The following is a 22446-nucleotide window of genomic DNA, read 5'->3' on the forward strand; positions in this document are numbered from 1 at the left end:
TATTTCTATGCCCACCAAAAGTGTGCAGAGTAGAATCTGTCTTTTGGCAACAAACTGGAGCTCTTTTCATTAAACTGCTAGGTTTTTTTTTTTTTTTAAAGTCCATCATGGATTCACACAACCTGTGCAGAGACACAGCTGCTCTCTGAAGCCCCTGAGGGCAGGAGTGGACACCAGCTCACTGGAGAACACTTAGTCACATCGTCACACCTTACTGCTGCGGAAGCTGGGAAAGGTAGCCCACCTGTGCTCCCCTGGAATCCCGTAATTACAGGAGGAGAGGGTGGGGCATGGTGGACATCAGGTGGCACTGCCACCCACGGCCAGTTGTTGGACTTTATCCTGAGGTAAATGTAGGTTTGGTAAATGTGGAAGGACCTCCTACATTGGACAGTTCCCCACTGACAAAGACCACTGCCAGGCACTCCTGCAGTGGAAGTGGGCATGGGGACCTGCTAAGTGCCAGATACTAGGCTGAGTGCTTTCCCTGCCTCCCTCCCAACCACAAGCCTGGAAAGTAGGCCTCTGTATCCCCCATATGTGCAGGAGGCTTAACGATGTGTGCCCAAGGCAGAGGATTGGAATGTACATCTGTGTGGTGGCACAGCCCACACCATCCCTGTGCACAGCAGCGTGTGCATACCCACTGCAGCTGTGTGCTGACACCTTGCCTGCCCCCACCTCGCTTCTTGCTGGCGGGCGCACAGCATGTGCAGCCACACGCACCTCGCCTAACTCGGACTCTCTTCTCCTTTTCCAGGCCCTCTCAGCTCCGTGTCCTGCTGCCGTGGCCTTGGTGTTGCCCTTCCCTGGTGGTCAGTGCAGGGCCGCCCCCACCCATGCAGTCCCCAGCTGCCTGTGCTGGTGGCCTCAGTGATCTCCTCTCTGGAATGTGGCCTACACATTCCCCACCTTCAAGTTCCAGTCTTGCTGTGAGAGCATAGACTGGAGGCACATTAATGCCCTGAACTTGGACTATGTGGCCCCGGAGGTGGACGTGGCTGTCCTGCAAGAGAACATCACCGGTGTCACCATCTGCAATATAGAGCAGGATGCCTGCAGCTGCTGTAGGTAGCCTGTGGACCTGGTGCTCCTCAAGGTGCTGCGTCTGGCTCAGCTCAGCATTAAATACCTACTGCACTGCCAGGAGTGCCTGAGTGCCGGCATCACCCAGCTCGAGGCGTGGCTGCAGGCCAGCCTGCACCAGCAGCAGCAAAGCCAGGTGGAGCTGAGATGTCAGGCTGATGAGCTTAAGGTCAGGTGGGAGGAGAGCCACTGGCATCGTAAGATGACCAGCACCATAGAGAAGAAGCAGGTACCTTTTGTAGCCTAGAGTAGTGGCTGGCAATACTTCTAAATTCATTCAACAATAATTCTTTTAGCTTATCTACTTGTTCCTAAAGCTTGGTCCCCTCTTCCAGTTCTTTCCTGCTTCTACTTCCTTTATGATGGCTGATTTCTGCCTCTTATGAAAAAAAGCAAGAATGATATAATCAGTAATTCCACATTATAGCAAATCTTTGCTGAGGACCTGCTGGGCCCTGGTCCACGCATGTCACTATGGAGACCCAAAGAACATTTATCCCCCAGTGCCCTCTGTGTGGACTTGGGTACAGCCAGTCAAATCCAGTCTCATCTAATTGTAAAGTCCCCTGAGGATAGGACTTGTCTTTCTTCATATCCCTCCCAATGCCTGGCCTGGCTGGTGCTCAGTGAACGCGTGCTGAGGGAATGAGTGATGAATGAACAAATGAATCAAGGAGCAGGGTGAGTTTGCATATTTTCATTCCACAAGTATTTACTGAGCACTTCCTGTGGGATGGGTTCTGGAGCTTTCAGAATCAGACCTGGTCTTTTGTCCTCAAAAAGCAAACTAACAGTGTAGCATAAGAAGATAAAGTTCAAGTTCAAATGCTCTCAGAGGGTGCTGATTAATGAAGCCAATTGCAACTCTCTGCTCTACTTTATGCCACAAAGGTCTGGCAAAGATAATTCGATCTTCCTTTCTTTACTACTTAAAATTATTTGCCACGTCCGGGAAGAGGTCATCCTAGTTCTCACACCATAGTTATGGGAAAGAGCTGGCACTTTGGCCTGTGAGATTCACATGCATCGTGGGTCTCTTGGGTAGTCTGTGACCCGAGTCTCCCTGACGTTTCCTTCCTGTGCCCACCTGGAGCTGTCTCTGCCTCTCAACCTCCCTTTGGGCTTCCAGCTCCCCTTGGGTCCACGTTAGCTTGGCCTGAAGCTCCTGCAGCACTTCTTCCACTGGCTGTCCCTGCTTCTTCTGTTTTCCTGTGGGATCCATGCAAAGAGAGGCTTATCAGCTTAAGTCAAAAGTCACTGGAGTGTAGTTTCTTGCCGCCTCGATCAGTCACACCTTGGTCTTAGTACATTGACTTTGGGTCAGTGACATAACCTCCCTGACCTTCTGTTTCTCCAAACTGCAAAATGGAGGAAATAGTAGCACCAAACTCAGAAGGTTACTGTGAGGATGAAATGAGATAATGCAAGGTACTTAGCACAATGCCTGGCTCAGCAGCTCCATATGTGTGAACTACTACTGTATTGTCATTTAAATAAGTATTTTGACAGTAGACACCTAGAAATGTAAATGTAAAATTCCTAGAGTAACAGAAGCAGTGTACACACTAATTATGAATACAAAGAACGTAGCTTTGTATCCTGACAGCAATCAGGAGTTTAAAGTAATGAAAAGCATTGTAGTTGTAAGTTCACTCTTTTCAATAATACAGCCTAACTTAAGTGTGTCATTTCAAATTTCAAATGAAAAAAAGGCAGCATGTGTAATAAAGTAACATTTTAACCAAGGTTGCTTTCAGTGTATACTTTAATTTTTTTAAGTTAAAAAGAATGATGCAGAATGAAGTATAAAAGACCATTTTAACTACATACAATGAAAAGGGTATCAATGGTACTTGAACATGTGTTACTTTTTAAAGTAGGTTTTGTTTTTATTAGACAGATGGTCCTGTGATTGAAACTCTAAGCCTTTTTATGGAGAAGAGATGTGGCCTTTCTCAGGTTGAAGTTTTTGGAAGCAAACAATTTTTAGATGTAGTACAAATGAATTTGATTTAATAGTGATTTGAGGTGAGTGTAGCATAGGATAGCTGGGCTTCTGAGAAGCCAGCTGTCCAAGAATAAAAAGGTCATGAACACTAATGTATCACTAGTTACCTTACACATTTCCCCTCTCCTTACAGCAGTTTACATTAAAGAAATAATAAGAGATGTGCACCAAACTTTACATGTAAGAATATTGATCATCATGTGATTTCTAATATGGAAATTTTTGAGTAAGCCATATATGAAGGTACTTCCAAAAGTTTATGGAAAATAGAATTAAAAGATAATATGAATCTCTCCATGAACTTTTGGAAGTACCCTCATATTCAACAGGAGGAAATTGTGACAAAGATTATGATAGCCACTTGATGGAATACGATTCAGCCTTAAAAATCATGTTTTCAAACAGAAGTTAATGACACTGGAAAATGTAATACATTCTGAAATGAAAGTAAGCAATAGTCAAAGTGCATAGTACTATATGATTATGTATGTCTTGTTCAAAACCCTAACAAAGAGAGCAGGGGAAGGCCATGAACGGGGATGCTTCTCACATATGCCTGATAAGAACTATCACAAAGGACTCTCCAAAACCACAACTTTGCACAAAGGCCTTTACAACCTTACCCAGAAAATAGTTCTGTGAGGACATCTGCCCAGCGATTGCCTGTCCAAACTTGGACTGGCATCACCCTGTTATTGATCCTTGTAGCCAAGGATAATTATCCCAAAACAATTAAGTAATCCTCCATCACTTTTCCTTTAAAACCCTTTGTCTTCCTTTACCTCCCTGAACACGCACATAGTTTACTATCACCCATGTATTCCCCTTGCAATGCCCTATTCCCGATTAAACTCTTCTAGACAGCCTCTCTGTTTGTTTTTCAACTTGACAGTCTACAGGCAAAAATGATAGAGAATACACCCAAATATGAACTGCTGGTGCTACTGTCTGTGGTTTTCATTTTCTCTTTTCTATCTTCCTGCATTTATATGTTCTACATAAAGATGTACATATTTTTAATTCATTTTTTTTATTGCATATTGTATTGGGTACAGATTGTTGTTTCAATACATGCATATATCGTATAATGATCCAATCAGAATAGTTAGCAGAGCTATCACCTAAACATTTGTCATCACTTTGTGGTTATAGCATTCAAGGTCCTTTCCAGCTATCTTGAAATACACAATACACAATATTCTTAGCTGTAGCCACTCTAGAGAACCAGAACCTATTCTTCCTATCTAACTGTAACTTTCTAACTTTGCTTGCCACCTTCTCCCCATTACTTGTCCCAGGTGGCACCACCAAGGTGAAGCAATGGGGACAACAGGATTAGACCACCTGAGTCAGCCTGGGATTTCCCCTAGCCCAACATCCTGTTCTCGTGGGACCCCTGGGCTACTTCCAAAAGGAAGAATTTGATTTCCTGAGGAAGGCAGTGATGCCCACCCAAGCTGCCCATTAGCATCACCTGGAGAGCTTTAAAACACTGCCCGTGTCCCAGGGAACCGTGAACACTGACTGAATAGGGGATGATACGAAGGAATTTCTGTTGATTTTTCAGGCTGTGATGATGCTGTTGTGTTTCTGCTTAAAAGCGGGAATCTTGCTTTGTAGAGATAGAAACTGAAATATTTGCAGATAAAATCACATGACTAACATGCTTCAAAGCAATCCAGGTGTGTGTGAAGGTGGGGAGAGAAAAGACGCGACAGCACGGCCGTGAGTTGACAACCGCTGGGCGGGGCAGTTTGCAGACGAAGGCTCATGATGTCACTCTCTCTACTTTCGTAATCTTTGAAATTTGCCATAACAGTAAGTTTGAAAAAATACCAAGTCTGGGTCACACCCCAGGGTTGAGAACCACCTGAGGCAGAGGACAGTGAATAAATAGCATCTGTGATTCCACGTCCCTCTGCTACGGCATTGCAGACACTGCCAATCTGTCATATCGTCTTTTCACTGTAGAACTTCAGATTCTCCACCCAGCTTTGGAGGCTGCCACGACGCGTTAACCAGAGTCAGGGGGCGGATTACTTGTATCTGATTTTTAGCTGGTCATGAGGCCAATCGGAATAAACCTTATGTTCCAGCCTTCCCTGGAACTCGGTGTGGCCGTGTGACTAAATTCTGGCCAAGGAAATGTAAGCAGAAGTGGGATATGCAAGTTCTGGGAGGGGTGATAAAAGGAAGTTATGCCATTCCTCACCCACCCTCCTCCTGCTGACTAGGATGGTGGACCTGAGAGCTGGACCTCATGCAGCCACCTTAGACCATGAGGCAGAAGCCACATGACGGAGTGGCAGAGCAGCACAGTAAAAACCGGTCCCTGATGATTGTGGAATTGCATATAAGCCCCAGGTTGCTTACCTCCAGACTTTGTTAGAGAGAGAGAGAGAGAGAGAGAGATACTTCTATCTGGTTTAAACACTTGTGACTAGAGGATTGTTTTCTGCTGTCAAGTTTACTTTTATTGTAACACCAAGAGGTGATAGTTGCTGGCTGTGGTTAGTAGCAAAAGTACCCATTGGGAATCCAGATTCTGTTCTTCCTCTTTCCGCATTTAGTGTGTAGCTTATGTTAACTCTCATGGTTGCAAGATGGTTGCCCCAGCCCTGACCATCACAACCATGTCTGTAAATGAAAAGGCCCCTTCCTAAGATGTTTGCTTATATATTATCAGTCAAACGTCTGTCACATGGGCACCCACAAGTGCAGGAAGGCTGGGAAAGCGATGACTAGTTTCACAGTCTCCAGAGCAGAGGTAGGCAAAGGAGGACACAGTTGGGAATGCATGTGGGATGAGCTGTGCACCAGCATGTGACACCGCAGGTCACAAACAACAGCTCAGACTTCACGGAAGAGAGAATTTGTCAGCAGGACAGACAGAGCATCGCACAGAGCTCATGGCAGGGGAGCAGCTGAATCTGAGAATAAACCGGAACGAGAGACATGAATGTGGTCAGGGGTTTTCCTCTTCTGTGTGTCTCTGTTCCTTTCTCTGTAACTGCTTCATTTTGTTCTTTTACTCTGAAGATCAGCTTCTGCTTCTTATCTGTCCCCCGAGGCAAAACAAATAAACAAACCAAGAAAGCCCAGAACAGTCAGCTGCCAAGGGCTCTAGACTTCAGTCATTAGCAGTGCAGACCTCTCCATGCAAACCCGGAGAGTTGGCTGTGGCTGTGGGGTGAGGTCGCGTGTGGCTGCCTTGGGAAAGGGGGAAGGGAGAGGCACTTGGACAAGGGGCTTGAGCAAACAGTTCAGTGAATGTCCACATCGTGCCTCTGGGCAGGGGTCGTCTCTGGCCTCCTTCCTCCCCGGGGGCACGTGGCTCAAGTGCCCACGTGGTGGGAGGGAAGCCTCTACCCTGCCCTGGCTGTTTTCCATTAATTGTCCCAGTAGTACTGACCATGTGCCAGTCCCACCCCACTTCCATGGCACTCCCATCCTCACACCACAATCCTTCTTTGAAAAGGGGACATTCTTGCCTCCTCATGGCAGGAAAATGGAGCAGCTGCTATCCTGATGGCTGCTGTTTGAGCTTGTCGCCTTCCCCTCTTACAAATAGACCACGGGAGATTTGTTGGGGGGCTGAGGTGGGCATCTGAGCTTTTCTGGTTCCCAAGTGGGTGGCCTGGAACATTGGCTGTCCCTTCTTTACTGTGCTAGGCAGACCCACCGTGCAGAGCAGAGTTCATGCAGTGTTCCCTGCTGGCTGTAACCTGCTCTGTTCCACCTCTTTGCAGATCCAGACCTTGGCCCTCAGGAAGGTGGAGGGTAAGTCTGCATGGGCTGGTTTGTAATAGTCTGTGCTGTTGTCTTGGGCTTTTCTCTCTCCTCCCCTCCACCCCCCACCCATTGATAGGTGGAGGATTGGTGACAGCAGCCTCCAGCTGGGTGAGGGAGAGAGCTTCTGGGATAGATGGGGCTGCAGCCGGCATTTGTGCTGCACGCTTTTCATACAGTTGCATGTTTCTTGCTGGCTTGCTGTTCTCTGTAAGGGGATAGAGGCGGTGGGGAGGCGTGAGGAGCTTGGGGGTGATGATTGATGGGCGGGGTTCCCGAGGAGGCTCTTTCTAATTCACCATGCCTGTGGTAAGGCCTCAGGGTTGCTGGTGACCTTTACCTTGTTCCCAGTGTGTAGCAAGTTGAGACCAAACCCATGTGAATGTGGCCTGTTTGGCATATGTGCTTGCCTCCTCTTGGGCACTCTGGTGTGCCGGTGTGCGTCTGAAGTCCACCTCTCCTCCCATCCTGTGCCTTGGTGCCAGACATTTCTTTCCCAGCTTGCAGCCAGTTCAGAGGGGCACTGTTTCTGTGGCCCTGAACTTCGTGCAGGCTGGAGCTGGAACGGTACATAATAGCAGCTGTGTGCCGTGTGCTTCACCAAGCTCCTCAGGTTCAGCGTCTGTGGCGCCGTCCCCACGATTGAAAGGGGGTGGGGGTGGGCATTATTATCCTCATTTTCTAGATGAGGAAACTGAGGCTTGGAGAGGTTCCAGGACTTGCCATCTCCTGCACAGCTAGTGAGGGGCAGGGCTGGAATGTGAACTCTGATCTTTCTGCCTGCAGTGTCCATGGCTGTGACCACTGCTCCATCCTGCCTCTCTCTTATAGAGATGAACTGACTGGAGGGCTTGTTCTTTCTGTCTGGTACTCATCTGGGGTCCTGCACTTTTGTCTAAGTCAGGGATGGAGTCCAGGGCACAGTAGCCACTAACTGTTCCTCCTGTGTTCAGGGATCCATGAGGCACCGAAGGCTGCGGACACAGAGGAGGACTCTCCTGAGGAAGGTGCGGCCTTATTTTCTTTCCTGGGTGTCCAGTGCAGGACACAGATCTGCTGCCTGCTTCATTGCTTAGTTCGTCTCTATTTAACTGTATCCGGATACCAGAAGCCGGGGTGGAGGGGACATAGGAGACGAAATAAATATTTCTTAAGCACCTTGCACATGCCTGGTATGTTACACGCAGGTACTAACATGCGATCTTCTGGGTCACCGATGGGAGACCCAGGCTCAGAGAAGGTCAGTAACTTGCCCAGAGTCACAGAGCTGGCAGGTAGTGGAGCCAGAATTTGGAGCAGCGTGTGATTCACAGGCTGCCCCACTGAGTCTCTCCTGGTACTGTCAAGAGCAGTGGAAGAGGTCTTGGCGTGTTGGCTTAAGTAGGGACTTTGCTGTTTTCTTCTGCTCTGTGAGTTGCTACAGACAGATCACTCAGGGCCTCGCTGATGTGCAAGAATCGTCTCAGCTCCCTCTTCAGAGCACTGGGCACCTGCTGTTTTGTTCACCCCACTCAGTGACAGATTCTGAGTTGCAGAGCTCTCAACCAGAAGTAGGCAGGGGATATATAAGAAAACTGAAAAGAGACAAGCTCCCTGACTGCAAGGAGCTCCTAGGATAGTCAGGGATAGGAAGCTCCCAGGAAAGATGAGAGACTGTTCCCTGGGCAACCTGCTGACCAGGGCCGGTCCCTCCAGTAAGGCTGTGATATGAGAGTTCCAAAGTTACCCAACACACATGCCTGGGAAAGGACTTTACATGTGTCACCAAAGGGGGATTTTAGTTTTAAGTTTCATTTATTTATTTAAACTAGTCAAATTTAGCAATATGTGTGTATTGGGGGGCTTATTTTATTTTTTAATGTAATATTTTTCTTTTTGAGATAGTAATCTATGCACTTTGAGAAAAACAAATGCAGTGAAATAGTGTAAAAGTGTGAAGAGTGAGAATCCGATGTCCCTCCGCCGACCTACCCAGTTTCCTCTCCAGAGGTGCCACTGTCAATGTTTCCCACGAACCCTGCCAGAGACACTGGGTGCAGATACAAGCACATACGTGCACCCCCTCTTTTCTCTTTCCCAGATGGGTACATGCTACACCCATTGTTCTGTAGTATTTATATTAACACCTTACTAGGGAAATCGCTTCTTATCCCTTCATAGAGAACTGCTTCGTTCTTTTTCAGGTCTGTGCAGTCTTCCATTGCAGAGATGAGCCATGATTTATTTACCCAGCCCTTTACTACCTCCCTCTCTCGCGAGTGCATTTCACTTTGGGATAAAGCTGTAAACATTAGAATGACACATCCCTTTGGGGGAAGGTATCTATGGAGTAACAGAAGGTCCTCAGGTGGGATGGATGAGTCAAATCCTCAATGAGCAGACGCAGAGTCCTTGTGTCCCTGCTGTGGTAGTGGAGGTCCGTGAAGCTAGGGCTTACAGACCCTTTGAGTCTGTTGCACAGATTGGGTTACAAACCTTCCACACTCAGGTCTGTGAGCTAGGTAATAGAAAGAAAAGGTTCTGGGAGCTGTGGGTATAGAAAAATGGATGGGTTTTATTCAGATCTAGAAGCAACTATCCTAGTGGCTTCTCTGAGAGCTCTGAGAAGCACTGTGGATCAGAGCTGTTAGTCTTTTATACTTAAGTCCACAGCCCTGGACACCTGGGTGCCCATACACAACTTACATGTAGTAACAAGGAACACCTGAGGATATTTAAAGCAAATGCTCAGCAAGGTTCTGAACATCCTAGGGGCCCTGATGTTTTCCTATTTTTCCCAACAAGGTTGCACTTGCTTGTCACACTGTGCTGAGAGGTGGGTTCCAGGCATCGGTAGCATTTAGCCCTCCCCAGGAGATTCCAGGGTGTAGCCAAGGTTGACGATCATGCCCCAGTGCAAACTTTATAGAGCAGAATCACCCGATGCAGGCTGTGGGTGGATGTCTGAAGCCCAAGCAATTACCCATAGGTCTTGGAGTGGTACCTGGCTTTAGTTAATTGCAGTTTAGTTTCTCAAACACTCTTAGCCACGAACAACGTGCTGTCATAGTGATAGTGCTTGGGGCACAAAAGAAGCAAGCCATCGTCTCTCCTGCTGGGGTGGGGGAGGCTTGTAACAACACAATCGCTGGGCCCCACCTGCAGAGTTTGCTTCAGTAGGTTTGGAAGAGGAGCTGAGAACCTGCATTTTTCACAAGTTACCAGGTGATGCCGATGCCGCGGCTCACACGTGAGGATCATTGCCCTAGAATAAGTGGTTCTCAGGCTTCGCTATTAGAATGTCTAGAGATATTTAAGAATAACTGTCAAGCCCTGGAACCCACTCTGAGAGACTGTGATGTCACCCTCCCGGGATGGGTCCCAGGGGGCTCCACCATGCAGCCGGGTTGAGATTCACCACCTTCCACTCTGCGCTCCGTGGGGGAAGAGAGGTGCGTTTCTCCTGCGTCCCCAGCATCCAGCACTGTCTCGTTCTCCCTCATACGAGTTGTTCAGTAAATGTCTGTTGAGTGGATGAAAGGGCTCAGTCCAGCTCTGACCACAGGGGCTGGACCTGAAGAGCACTTGTGGGCGGCCTCCCCTCAGCCCTGGCCTGCTGCTTTATAGCAGTTGACACTGTTGTTTTACTTGCTTGTTTTCTTACCCTCTGGATCAGTATTTCTTCAAGTGTGGTCTGTGGCTCATCTTCATGAGAATCATCGGGCCTGTTGAAATGCAGACCCCAGGGCCCTTCCCCAGACCTGTGGAATCAGACTTTCTGGAGGTTGTGACCAGGGAATGTGCACTTTAACCCGTGCCCAGGTGATTCTGACATATACTAGCACTGGAGGGAGCCCTCCAGATGGACAGAGCAAACAAAGAGCAGGGATCTGTCTTGTCCGTCAAATTATCCCCTGGACCAGAACAGACCTGGCACGGCAATGGGGTGAGGGTGTCAGGTGGGGGCTGGTGCTGGCGGAGGGAAGGTCTGGACTCTGGGGTCACAATAACACCCCAGGGAACACACTGCTGTCAGGGCTCAAGTGTAAGCCCCAAAGCCCCGAGCTAACCCATGGCAGGACTGACTGAGGCCAGATCTTAGAGGTCCAGACCGGCAGGGGATGAGAATCCTGAAGGTGGGTGGAGCGTCTGAGGCAGTGGTCCCCGGAGCAGAGTCACTCCAGCTTGTGACCTAGGGATGGACACTCAGGAAGGGCCTGTGGTCCTGAGCTCACAGGTTGGAGACCAGGATCCCTGGAGGGGTCAGGGCCCATCGGGTGTGGGGGGCTCTGGGAAAGGAGGTCTCATGGGCACGGGCTTAGCTGGGCTATTGTGTTGTGCTGCAGAGCTGGAGGACTCCCGAGATGAGCAGTGGGAGGTGCTGGCCAGTCTGAGGCGAAATCCCTCCCTGCTGAAGCAGTTCAGGCCAGTCCTGGAGGACACCCTGGAAGAGAAACTGGAAAGCATGGGGATAAAGAAGGTGAGTTCCAGAGCCACAATTTAGACACAAGGTGTCAAGCTAGGGCTCACAGACCCCTCATGCCCGTTGTACAGACCGGGTCACAAACCCTTCACATGCAGGCCACGAGCTAGGTAATAGGAAAAGATCCTGGGAGCTGTGGGTAAAAAATAAACAAGCTTTATTCAGAGCTAGGAGCAGCCAATCTAGTGGCGTCCGGGCGTATCCCGAGAAGTAGGCAGGGTGCGTGTATCAGAGCCGTTAGTCCTTTATACTTAAGTCTATGACGCGGGACTACTGGGTGCCCCTACACAATTACATTAGATAATAACCAAGGACCACCTGGGTGCACGTGGATATTTACATCAAATGCACGGCAAGATTCTGAACATCTGAGGACCCTGACCGTTTCCCTACATTTTCCCAGCACAAGGTGTTCTCAAAGTGACAAATGATCAATTGATTTTTATCTTGTAAACCATTCATCTCATTTGTTCCAGCACCAGCCCCTTTGGTGTCCAGGTTGAGAAGCCCACGTGTCCCTCCCCTCACAGCAGTGGTGTGCTCTCTTCTGTGTCCTCCAGCAGCTTCTTGAGAGCAGCCCTACCTGGCCAGTGAAGCCACCCACGTCCTGACCCCTCAGTGTTCTGCACTCAGTGGTTACTTCCTTCTGTGGCTCTAATGACATTTTCTGACAGAGGGAATTGAATTGGCTCAATGTGGCCTATGGACGGGTCCCCTTGGCCAAATGTCCATGTCTACATCCAGCATCTGTGGCCCACGTGGCCATGCCCACTCTGCAGGGTGTTGTGGGTGGGGCAGGTCCTGAAAGCTTTGTCTGGTACCAGCTAGTGTCTGAACGCCATTGTTCCTTCAGGCTTGTGCTTAACCAGTGCACGCGCGTTATCATTAGAGGCACCAATGAAACCTATTATTAAATAAAAACACACCTTATTATTCAAGTAGCGGAGCTTCATATGGTTGTAAATACTATCTGTGTAGAGTAAGTTCGGGAAAGATAGACAACTAGGTTTAACTTAGGAAGTGTGCTGAGGAATCTTTGGTTTCAACCTCTGCTTAATGTCTCTTTGGCCCTATGCTCGGACTTGATGAGAACATTTCTTTCTAACCTCGAATGAATCCTCAACTCGGATTCATATGCCTTGTGAAACCCTCTCATGGGCTCTGCGTGGATGTCAGAAGCCCAAGCAACTACCCACAGGTGTTGGAGGGGTACCTGGCTTTTGTTTACTGCAGTTTGGTTTCTCGAACACTCTTAGCCATGAGCAATGTGTCTGACGTAATGATAATGCTGGGGGTACAGAAGGAGCAAGCCGTGGTCTCTCCTGCTAGGATTCAGTTGGGTGGTGGAAAAGCATGTCCCATCTAAGTCCCTTATGCTGTGATGTGGGTGCAATTGTGATGCAGCGCCCTGCATTATCCTGCTATGCACATTTTGATGGTGCTCCCAGACCCTGCGCCATCACGCTTTCAGCCACGTGTGAAGCTGCTGCTCCTCTTATTCTGATCCTTGTTTCCTGCCCTCACCTCACTCCCCCAAGAAAAGCACCAGGCCCTGATCATAGACTCCCACGTCAGCAGCAGCAGGTGTGAGAGGCTTAGAGGAAGGATAAGGGGAGCCTCTGTGTGCAAAGGTGAACTTGTGTCTCCTCCAGGATGCAAAGGGAATCTCGATTCAGACTTGCAGACACCTGAAGTCCCTGCTGAGAATCCAGCGGGAGCAGAAGGCTCGGAGGTTTTCCCAATTTCTGAGTCTGAGGGAAAAGCTCATTGAGGAAGCCACCAAGAGAGTGAAGGAGAGACAGGAGAATGGGGCCGTGGTGTCCCAGCCAGCCAGCCAGCCCCCAGGTACGCTGGAGAGGGTTTGTGCAGGGCTGTCACCTGGGAGGGTCCTGCCCTTTAGCCTTATTTGCACAGGAGGGTGGAGCCCCTGTCTCCCATCAGGGATGTTGCTCTGAAGGGCCGAGCTGGTAGGGTCCTCCCTGGTGACTGAGTCACAAGTCTTCTGTTGGAGAAGCAGAGTCTGGGGGTGGGGATGGGCAAGGGCACGTGCCAGGGTCAATCAGGGAAGCTGGGGGAGAGCCAGAGCTGGGGCTGTGGCCAGCCTGCACTGTCCTTGCTCAGACACCCTCCTGCCTCCCTCAGCAGCTTCGTCCTCCCTGCCTGACTTGCTGTGACCACAGGTTGGGCTTCCCTCCAGCATGGCAGCCCGCTGGGTTTCTGGCTGTGCACACCAGGCCTGTCAGTGCAGGGGACAGCGCAAGGCCTGGGAGCACTGGGGCTGTGGGCGGAGGCAACTATCAACCAAGTGCAAACTTCCCAGAGCTCAGATGTGCCGCGCTGTAGGCAGTGGTGGGTGCGGGAGGCTGGGCCGGTTCTGCACGTGGACAGAGCTGTAGAGCTCCATGTTGGGTCCTTGGGCCTGTCAGAGCTGCAGCTTTGCCACTTGTCCCTGCCTCTGGGGTCACGACAAGGGAAGGCCTGTGGTTCTGTTGGAGGATGAAAGCATGTGGGCCAGGAGCCTCGGATCTTCATGCTCAAAGACATTTTGGGAGAAGGGAATTTTTGTCCCTAGGTTCAAGAGCTCCCATTTCTAGAGGATTCCCAGATCCTTTGGCCTGCTGTAACTGGAGGCTCTGGGGATACAGGGTGATGGCCCGACACTCTCACGTCGTCTGCTCAGCCATAGACAGATGTGGCCAGAAGGGTCCTCAGTCTGTATCTTCTCTCCAGGCAGACCCAATCTGAGCTCTTCACACAAAGAAATTTTGCCGAGTGTGGTACACCTATCTATGGGAATGCAAGGGACAATTTTATTTGGTACTTGGGCCAATCATTTTAAAATTTATCCTTTATTTTTCTTTTTGTGAATTGCAAAAAAATAGTACTAACATAGCAATCCTGTGAGCTCATGGAAATGATTACCTGGACAAGTATAAAGCAGGTGTTTTTTGTTTAAAAGTGTTGCTTTACATAATCATGTTCAAAAGTAACAGTAAATGACAGGACAGTTTGTATGAGAATGTAATAAAAATTATGTCAATGATCTGGGAAACTCTGTCGTACTTAGTTTTAAGCTTCTGGTCTTAAAATCTGTAAGGAAAGGGCAGCTCTGAAACTTGCATCGAATCCTCAGAGAGAAGGATATTTGTCATGGTTGTGCACCTGCCTTTCACGTGTCAGCAGTACTCACTGACTCCCTGTGGTGCATGCTCCTCTTCTCTGTTCATAAAAAATTTCTGATTCTGGACCCTTCTTCCCCTCAGTGGGTCTTGTTGCAATTTGGAAAATAGGAGGTTGTGTCTAAGTGCCTGCCTTGGTCCTGGCCTTGTCCCTGGCTACCTTTGGGAGGAGGTTGAGTGGATTTTGTTGGCTCATGTAGTCCTGCCCCGACCTCTGGTGGCAACTGGGCCTTCCTGCATGGCTTCCTGCTCTGCTGTGGCTGCAGTGTGGGTGGGTAAAGAGGGTAGGTGGCCTTGGGGAGGTCTAGGACTAGTCCACTCTAGGACTTTGCCATGAGTGAGCTGCAGACATGCCGGACCTCTCTTTGGATCTGCTGGCACCCTGGAACAACTGACTGCTCTCCTTGTCTCTGAAGAAAACATGGAACTATGGTCCCAGCTCTGTTTGGGCAACAGTGGGACACCTGGACTGGGGGCAACTATGAACTCTGCTGTGGTTATTAGCGTACACTGAGCCAGAGTGACTTGTCCATTTCCAGGGTCTGAGCCTCTTTCCATTGCTTCTGAGCCTGCTGCTTGTGGGCGCAGCACAGGTATGCTCTGTTTCAGCACTCCTTTCAATTTCTAGTCAAAAGCCAGCGGAGCACCCTGGTCACCAAAGAGGTCAAGGCAAAAGCCAGAACCGTGCATGTGGCATCGCCATTCAAGCCAAAGGCCAGGACTCTGCACCTGGCGTTGCTATCCAAGCCACCCACACCAACTCTTCAGAGCCACAGGAACCACGGCACTGGCCTGCCCCTCGTGTCCACCCCTACTCCACACCCCAGAGCGCATGGACCCTCCAAGACCCCTGCTTCCCTGGGACCTGGGCTGAGGTGAGCCCCAGACTCTGGCCTGTTACTGAGCCTCTGGGTGGCTCCTGGCCTCAGGCAGCCCTGTTCTGGGCTCCCTCTAGGCCTCTGCAGACAGGTGGGGGCAGAGACAGACATGAACAGGTGGTGCCTCAGGTGGGGTCCAACCTGAGTTCTCTGGAAGAGACGGGGGATCCTTTGCTCCCAGCCAAGACCTACCTGCCCTCCCCTTACCGGTCTCTCCCTGCAACCCCAGTGGCCACACCGGAAGGGGCTGGGTACCAGGCCAGCAGGGCTACCATCCTCTGCGTGTCTTCTCAGGGAGAAGTTGGTGTAGCTGCTACACTCCAGAGTGACTCTGGGCCCAGGGAGGGAGCAGACAAAACAAACTTGCAAGGTGGTGAAGTTTGGCTTTTAAAGTTTTCTTTCTGGCCCCCGCATCCCTCGTTTCTCCTCCATGTGGCAGCACACCCCCGTTCAGTTCTGAAGAGGACTCAGAGGGAGACCCTGTGCAGCGTGTGTCCCTGCAGCCCCCGCAAGCTTTTTCTAGGTTGGTGCCCCGGCCGGAGGATGACTGGGACTGGTCTGACACCAAGACCTCGGAGGAGGACTCCCAGTCCCCTGGCAAGGACTCGGCTGGGCTGGCTTCCTCAGGTGAGTGGACCGGGAGCACTGGAGTAGCCCTTCTCCAGTCCAGACTTCCCCTGGCCCTGGGCACACCCTGTAGCTGTCTTTGGACTTTCTGATTCAGTGTCTCTTTCTCTCAGATGCTTTTCTGGGATAGCAGAGATCTCAGGAGAAAGCTAGGACTCGAGTGAGGTTTCTTTTGTCCCGTGTTTTGTCACTGGATAGTTTAGCTGTTGGAGGTTGTGGGGAGCCCACTCCCCCCTTCTCTCCTTCAGGTTCTGACTGGTAGCGAATAAATACAGTGGCCAGACATGTGGAGATCGAGGCCATGCTCTGTTACTGGTGACAGGATCCAGGCATGCCGGAGCACTTCCTGATAGGGCGGATTGTGAAAGCAGCTGGCCCTTGAGGCCAGAGTGGGGGCCCTTCCATCCCCGTCAAATTCAGATCTTGACTGTGTCTGTGCACAGGGCTGGGCCGACACAGCGATCCTGAGTGGGCAGGATCTTCAGCAGGCAGCTGCAGGGAGCATGCCAGCCAGTCTCCACACCCAGTCACAGGAGCGGGGAGAGGTCAGGGAGAAACAGCCAGTCAGCGCTGCCTTTTGCATGCAGTGACCCTCCTTCAGGCGAGTGGCCCAGGCAGGCTGCAGTGCACCCCTCTGTTCGGCTACCACTGTGGGTACGAGAGAGGAGGATGGGGGGACACACTAGAGGTGCTTCTCGCCCTCCTGCCCATCCTGGTGGATAGAGCAGCAGTGCCCTCTTCTATGGCACCTCGAGGTGAGAGAGAAAAGGGTCTCCCTCCATGTCGCCATTCCCGGGGGCTCACACGTGCTTGGCTCTGGGCGGATTTCTTGGTGTGAGTCCCTGAATTGCTCCTCACAGCACTGATGAGGGACGGCTGCAGTAATCACAGCTCACAGGTGTCACAGAAACTAAGCCTTCGAGGCATTGGGGCTAGTTCAAGGTCACAGAACTACTTTCATGGCAAAATGAGACTTTTTTCTGTCAGGAAGGAAAAAAACGGCCCTGAGCTCTCTTCCTACTTTGAAGAGTATCCACACAGTTCCTCTGGCTGCTTGAGGTCATCAGCACCAGACCCAGGTCCCTGTGGCCACAGAATGGACTATCTCTGTGGTGAACGCAGCCTCCAGGGCAATCTAGGTTATAACTTGAAGGGCGAATAGTTCCCCACAACGAGCATTTTGACAAATACAGTTTCCTGTAACACACGTGGTCTAGCAAACATGACCTCTCGTAGCAAAAGGATAATTGGGAGTGTGGTTTCCATGCAGCTGAGCTGGGGACGGAGGGGCAGCACAGAGGGCGGCAGTGGACCTTTGTGGCGGGCTGTGTCATGTTGCCACACCAGCCTCTGGGCCACAGCAGCACTTCCAGTCGTACCGGACAGGTCTCTGCCCTTTTCAGCAAGCAGAGGCAGATAGAAATCCAGCTTGTTGGTGAAAAGGGCATCACAGAGATTTAAGCTGAATGTTAGGGGAACCGAATGAACCTATTCACCAAGTCACCGTTTTCTATGTGACAGGTGACCACGACTAGGTGAGCATTGTTCTTCTCAAAACAGCCACATGCACTCACATTCTTTCAAGGTGCGCTTATGACACTGCTGACTGAGGCCTGCAGCTTCTGGCTTCAGTCGCATTTTCTAGCCAAGGCTGAGCTAAAGAATAAGGAACGTAGAGTTCTGTCTTTCTGACGTCAGTAAGTAGAGGCTCAGGGATTTAAATTTAGGTTTGCAAAGTCCTTTGTGGACTCTGCAGTACTTCCTCGTGCCCACAACACTGGCCAAGCCTTCCAGTCCTCAGAATCCACCAGAACCAGATCTCTTGGGAAGTACCTGTGCCCTGCCAGGTGGGTGATAGGGAGGCAAGATCTTGGAACTGGGAGACCGGAATCTCCCGAGACAGTTCTGGCTCTGCCACTTGTCACCTGCTTGTCCTTATGTGAGAGTTTTCAGTTCTTTTGTTGTAAAATGTGGTATTTGGACAATGTGGTATTTGTTAATGGGAGGAGGGGGAACACAGTGCTTGGTACATAGTAGGCCTTTAACAGACATTCTGGAATGAATCAATGAGCCAAGGGCTGTTGTAGCTCCAGAAGTCTGCCCAGGCCCTAGAAGGAAGGCTCTAGTTAGTTCCCTGCCTCTTGGTTGTTCGTGAGTCACATATCACCTTGGTTTACCATGCACTGGGCTCCTTTGGTGATCTACGTCACTGCTCAGCTCCTGCTTCCTGCAGGAAGCTCACAGAAAGCCATTTCCCCCTGCAGCCATCCCATGCTAATTTATACCTGTGATATTTCTTCTTGTCTCTGTGTGAAGACATTGAGGGAGGGAGTGTGTGCATGCTAGCCGTGCAGTTCATGCCCCGAACTGAGCAGAGGTCACCCTCAGCCTCCCATTAAGAGTGAAGAGCAGCATCCTAGGCTCTGTCACCAGCCATGTACTGACATCTGCACGGTGACATTTGCAGGATATCCTGAGCCTCTTTACACTGGGCGCATGTTGCCAGGTTGTCTCAGTCTCCTTCTTCCTCCTGCCTCTTCACTCTCCCTCCGTCCACACCAGAGCCTGCACATGACCCACCGGATGAAATGTTCATTCTCTAGGCTCTTCTCCTGTCTACCTTCCAGAAACACTGGTGCAGTCGATGGTCAGAAACCTTAAAAAGCAGCTTGAAGCCCCGGTAAAGAAGCCCGCTGGAGGGGTCAGCCTGTCCTTAATGCCCAATGCCGGGCCACAGAGGGCTGCCACGCCAGGAAGGATGCCACAGGTAGGATATAGGATACTTGGAGGTTGCCCTGCAGTTCCCTACAGAGCCAGCTCCGAGTCTGGGGTCCTGCGGTGAGAACGGGGGGACAGTTCTACAAGTGTCAGCCTTGGCGGGACATTGCAGGTGACCTAATCCTCTCCCTTGGCCCCTGTGCTTGTGGAGAGATGGCTGGTTTGGAATACTTTCTGTGTCCACGTGAATGAACCTTACACAGCCTTTTCGTTCATAATATAAGCGACTGCTCAGTAGGTCTGGTTTCTCCCATCTCCTGTCCCTGAGGGGCCTCGGAACCGACGTTGTCTGGCTTCGTGCATGAGCCGCTCTCTTCTGGCTGTCTCAGAAGACACAGCCTGGGGACTCGTCCCGCTGTCCTTCACTCCTCCGAAGACCCCAACACAAGGCTGTGTGTAGAGCAGACTCCTCCCAAGTATGGGAACCAACCGTACATCAGAGTAGGTAACAGCGTGACATGGGAATATTTAGATCCCTTTGTTGTAAGTATTGAAGGCCACGCCTCATCAGTAAGACGTCTTGATGGCTTTGCTGCAGGCTGGAGCCATCATCGGATTTTCAGGTTTAGAGCTCAGAGGTTGAGCTTCCTCCACCATTATGAGTCCCCTCCTCACCGACCCCTGGTCAGGGACCCACGTCCACATTCCTGTTGTTCTCTTAGGTGGAAAATTGGAGAGCTCTCGTTACTTCACACTCATTTCTCATTGTTTTCAATCAAAAAGATGCATCTTGGGATGACCAAGGCTAGTGCCCTAAAATTCAGAACCAGTGGGCAGTCATCCTTTGATTTTCATAGCTTTCCCTCCTTTACTGCACAGTGTATCTGGAGTATCACACAGCTCACGTGTGTTTGTGAGTAATGGGCCCAAATGATTTAAACAAAAAGAAAAACAAAAACAACTTCAGAAAAAACAAAGTTAAAAAAATAAATAAATAAAAAGAGAACCACTTGTCCCACTTCCCGTCTTAGGAAAGAGCTCCAGCAGCCCAGAACAGACCGAGGCCGCGCTCAGAGCCAGCTTGCTTCCCGGCCCTGGGTGGGTTCTGGTTGGTTGGCCTCACTTACATTCCAGGAGAAAATGCACAGAATAGCTTATGTGGAAGCCCAGGTGGCCTGCAGGGCCACTGAGACCTCTGGAAGAGAAGGCCTGGCTGCTGCACAGGTTACAGGGGTCTGTCTGGGGGCAGCCCGGTCCCTTGGCCACAGCCCAGTGTCTTCCAAGCTGAAGGAGTCGTGATGCTCCTGAGCTCATCATGCGCCTCCGGTCAGAGCGTGTAGCAGGCCTGAGAGAACCAGTCTGAGAGGAGGCGGGTGCGTCAGCCCAGGGCGCATTGAGGAAAGGAACTTGAGAAGGTCCAGGCTCTGGGCTTCCAACTCTGTCAACACGGGGAGTTAAAAATATGTACAAAGTTGAAATGAAAACAAGAGCGAGCGGATCTGCACATAGGCCTTTCCCAGGCACTTGCTTTGGTTTGGTTAGAATTTCAGGGGTTTGGAAATCACTCTGACCCCAGGTTTCTGAAGCAGATTCTTCAAGGCTGGGAGACCTGAGAAGGCAGGGGCAGCATCTCCCTGTTGCTTTCTTCCAAATCTGCATCCGTCCCCATTCCCGTCCTGCATTTCCATGGGGGCATTGCGCTTAGCTCTCTGCCGCCCTCCCTCTCATCAAAGTGCATTTTCTTCTCCCCTCCCCACTGCAGCTTTCTGAAGATGAGAGCGACTTGGGGATCTTCTCCTTCGAGGATATTCCCCAGGACCTGGACCAGAGAGAGAAACCAAAGCCCTTGTCTCGCTCAAAGCTCCCAGAGAAGGGCAGCAGTCCCTGGAGCTCCAGCTGACCCAGGGTCCCTGTCTGGTGATCCACTCCAGAGCGTGGCTGGCTGGAGGGCCAGCCTTACCACCAGGCTGGGGCCCCTTAAGTCTCACTCCACAGAAGAGGCTGCTGGGCTTCTTGCCTTCACCAGAAACCCAGAGGTCTTCCCCATGGAGAGAAGCAGGGCAGGGGACAGTTATGCTCTCTCCCCTTCTTGCCTGGGAGGGGCTCTGCCACAGACTTCCGGGGACGTCTGGCCGGGTGTCCCTGAGTCCCAAGGCTTGAGAAAGGGATATAACAGGGCCTCCAGGTAGTTTTCTTCCTCCACGTCCATGTTCACTGCAGACCAAAAGGAGTCACTCGGTCTCTCTTCCTGAGACTTTTGTAAACCTGGAGGAACGCTGACGTGATGCTTCCCATATGAGGTCCTTTTGGGGACATGTGCCTCAGTCAGTCATTCAATGATTGATCCAAAGTCAATTATTAAGTGCCTGCTCTGTGCAGGGTTCTCCAGCCTCTCACTACCAATTGGGGGTTCAGGCAGAGGTGGGGAGGGGTAGAATGTCTATAGCCAGTGCCAGCATGGAGTGGTGATCTAGTGACAGAGATAGGGTGTTAGGGAGTGTATGACAAGCCGCCCAGCCCAGCCTGGGTTGATCACCAAGAGCTTCCTGGAGTTGCAGTGTGTGGCAGGGACTGTTGATGGGTGAGAGGAAGAAGGGCCACTGGGCTGGGACCTCATATCCCCAGAGGACCACAGATTTAATTTTTGATATTATTTCCAAAATCAGGTTATATACATAGCTATTGTATTTTTTAGTATAAAGAACATTAGTTTGTTCCATGCAAACATTTAAATATAGCATGATGTTTATAAGTCTCCGGTATTTCTTCATTATTTTTGGAGCTTCTTGGGCATAGGGGGTGTAGAGAGGGGAGGGAGCAAATTGGACCTCTGATGTGTCAGTTTGTGTCCTTTGGGATGCAGTTGCCAACATGGAGTTAGGAGGCCAAGAGGTTTATTGAGGAGCCAGCACTGGGAAGGTAAAGGCGGCAGAAGCAGGATTGGGCAGGGAGAGTCCCAGGTTGCGATGCAGATCCGGCCACTGTAATGGCAAGACCAGAGGGGGCCCCGACTGCAGTGCAGGGCTGACAGGTCTTCTCCCACTCAGTGGGGAGCTCCAGAGCAGGAACTGCCCTCCAGGGGGTCCCCACTGCTTAGAATTGGCCAGGTCCTTGTATCCCCGCAGTGCTGGCCATTGTCAGAGGCGGCCCAGGATGAGTGAAATCTTGGCTTGAAAGCTGAGTTCAGTGCTGTCAGCCAAATGCATTCCTTGCGGTTGAACAGCAATGTTTTTCGTAAAGGGAGACCCTCCGTGGACCTCCACATCTGCCATGGCAAGATGTATTTTTAAATTTTGGTTATGCAAAATTTCAAACATATACACGTAGAGGGAATAGCAGGGGAGCCCTTGTGCTCACGGCCAATGTTGTTGATCTATTACTGAGCCCTTCTTTATCTGGGCTTCTTTTGACCTCTAGGTGGTCCTGACAGCAGGGCCAGACCCTAAGTTCTTGTAGGACGGGTGCTGGAGAAGCAGCATTGCAGACAGCAATAGGGACCCAGTGGTGGGGGAGGTGGCTGGGGTGGGGGAGGCCCGAGGGCACCGTGGCATGAAGGAGGATTCTTTGGAAAGTGCATTCGCCGGGGGTCTCCAGAGAAACCAAAGTAATAGGATATATATAGATATATAGATTTATATGTGTCTATCTATCTAGATCTATATATAGGCATAAGAGAGAGCATAAATTAGGGTAATTGGC

General features: G+C 50.5%; 1 pseudogene; it reads left to right on the forward strand.

Moving 5' to 3' along the window:
* The first annotated feature begins 839 nt into the window (after nucleotides 1–839).
* LOC134390040 (cilium assembly protein DZIP1L-like) lies at nucleotides 840–20668 on the forward strand (annotated as a pseudogene).
* The last annotated feature ends 1778 nt before the right edge of the window (nucleotides 20669–22446 follow it).

This window comes from Cynocephalus volans, chromosome 11 (assembly GCF_027409185.1).
Source record: "Cynocephalus volans isolate mCynVol1 chromosome 11, mCynVol1.pri, whole genome shotgun sequence".
NCBI classification, from domain to species: Eukaryota; Metazoa; Chordata; class Mammalia; order Dermoptera; family Cynocephalidae; genus Cynocephalus; species Cynocephalus volans.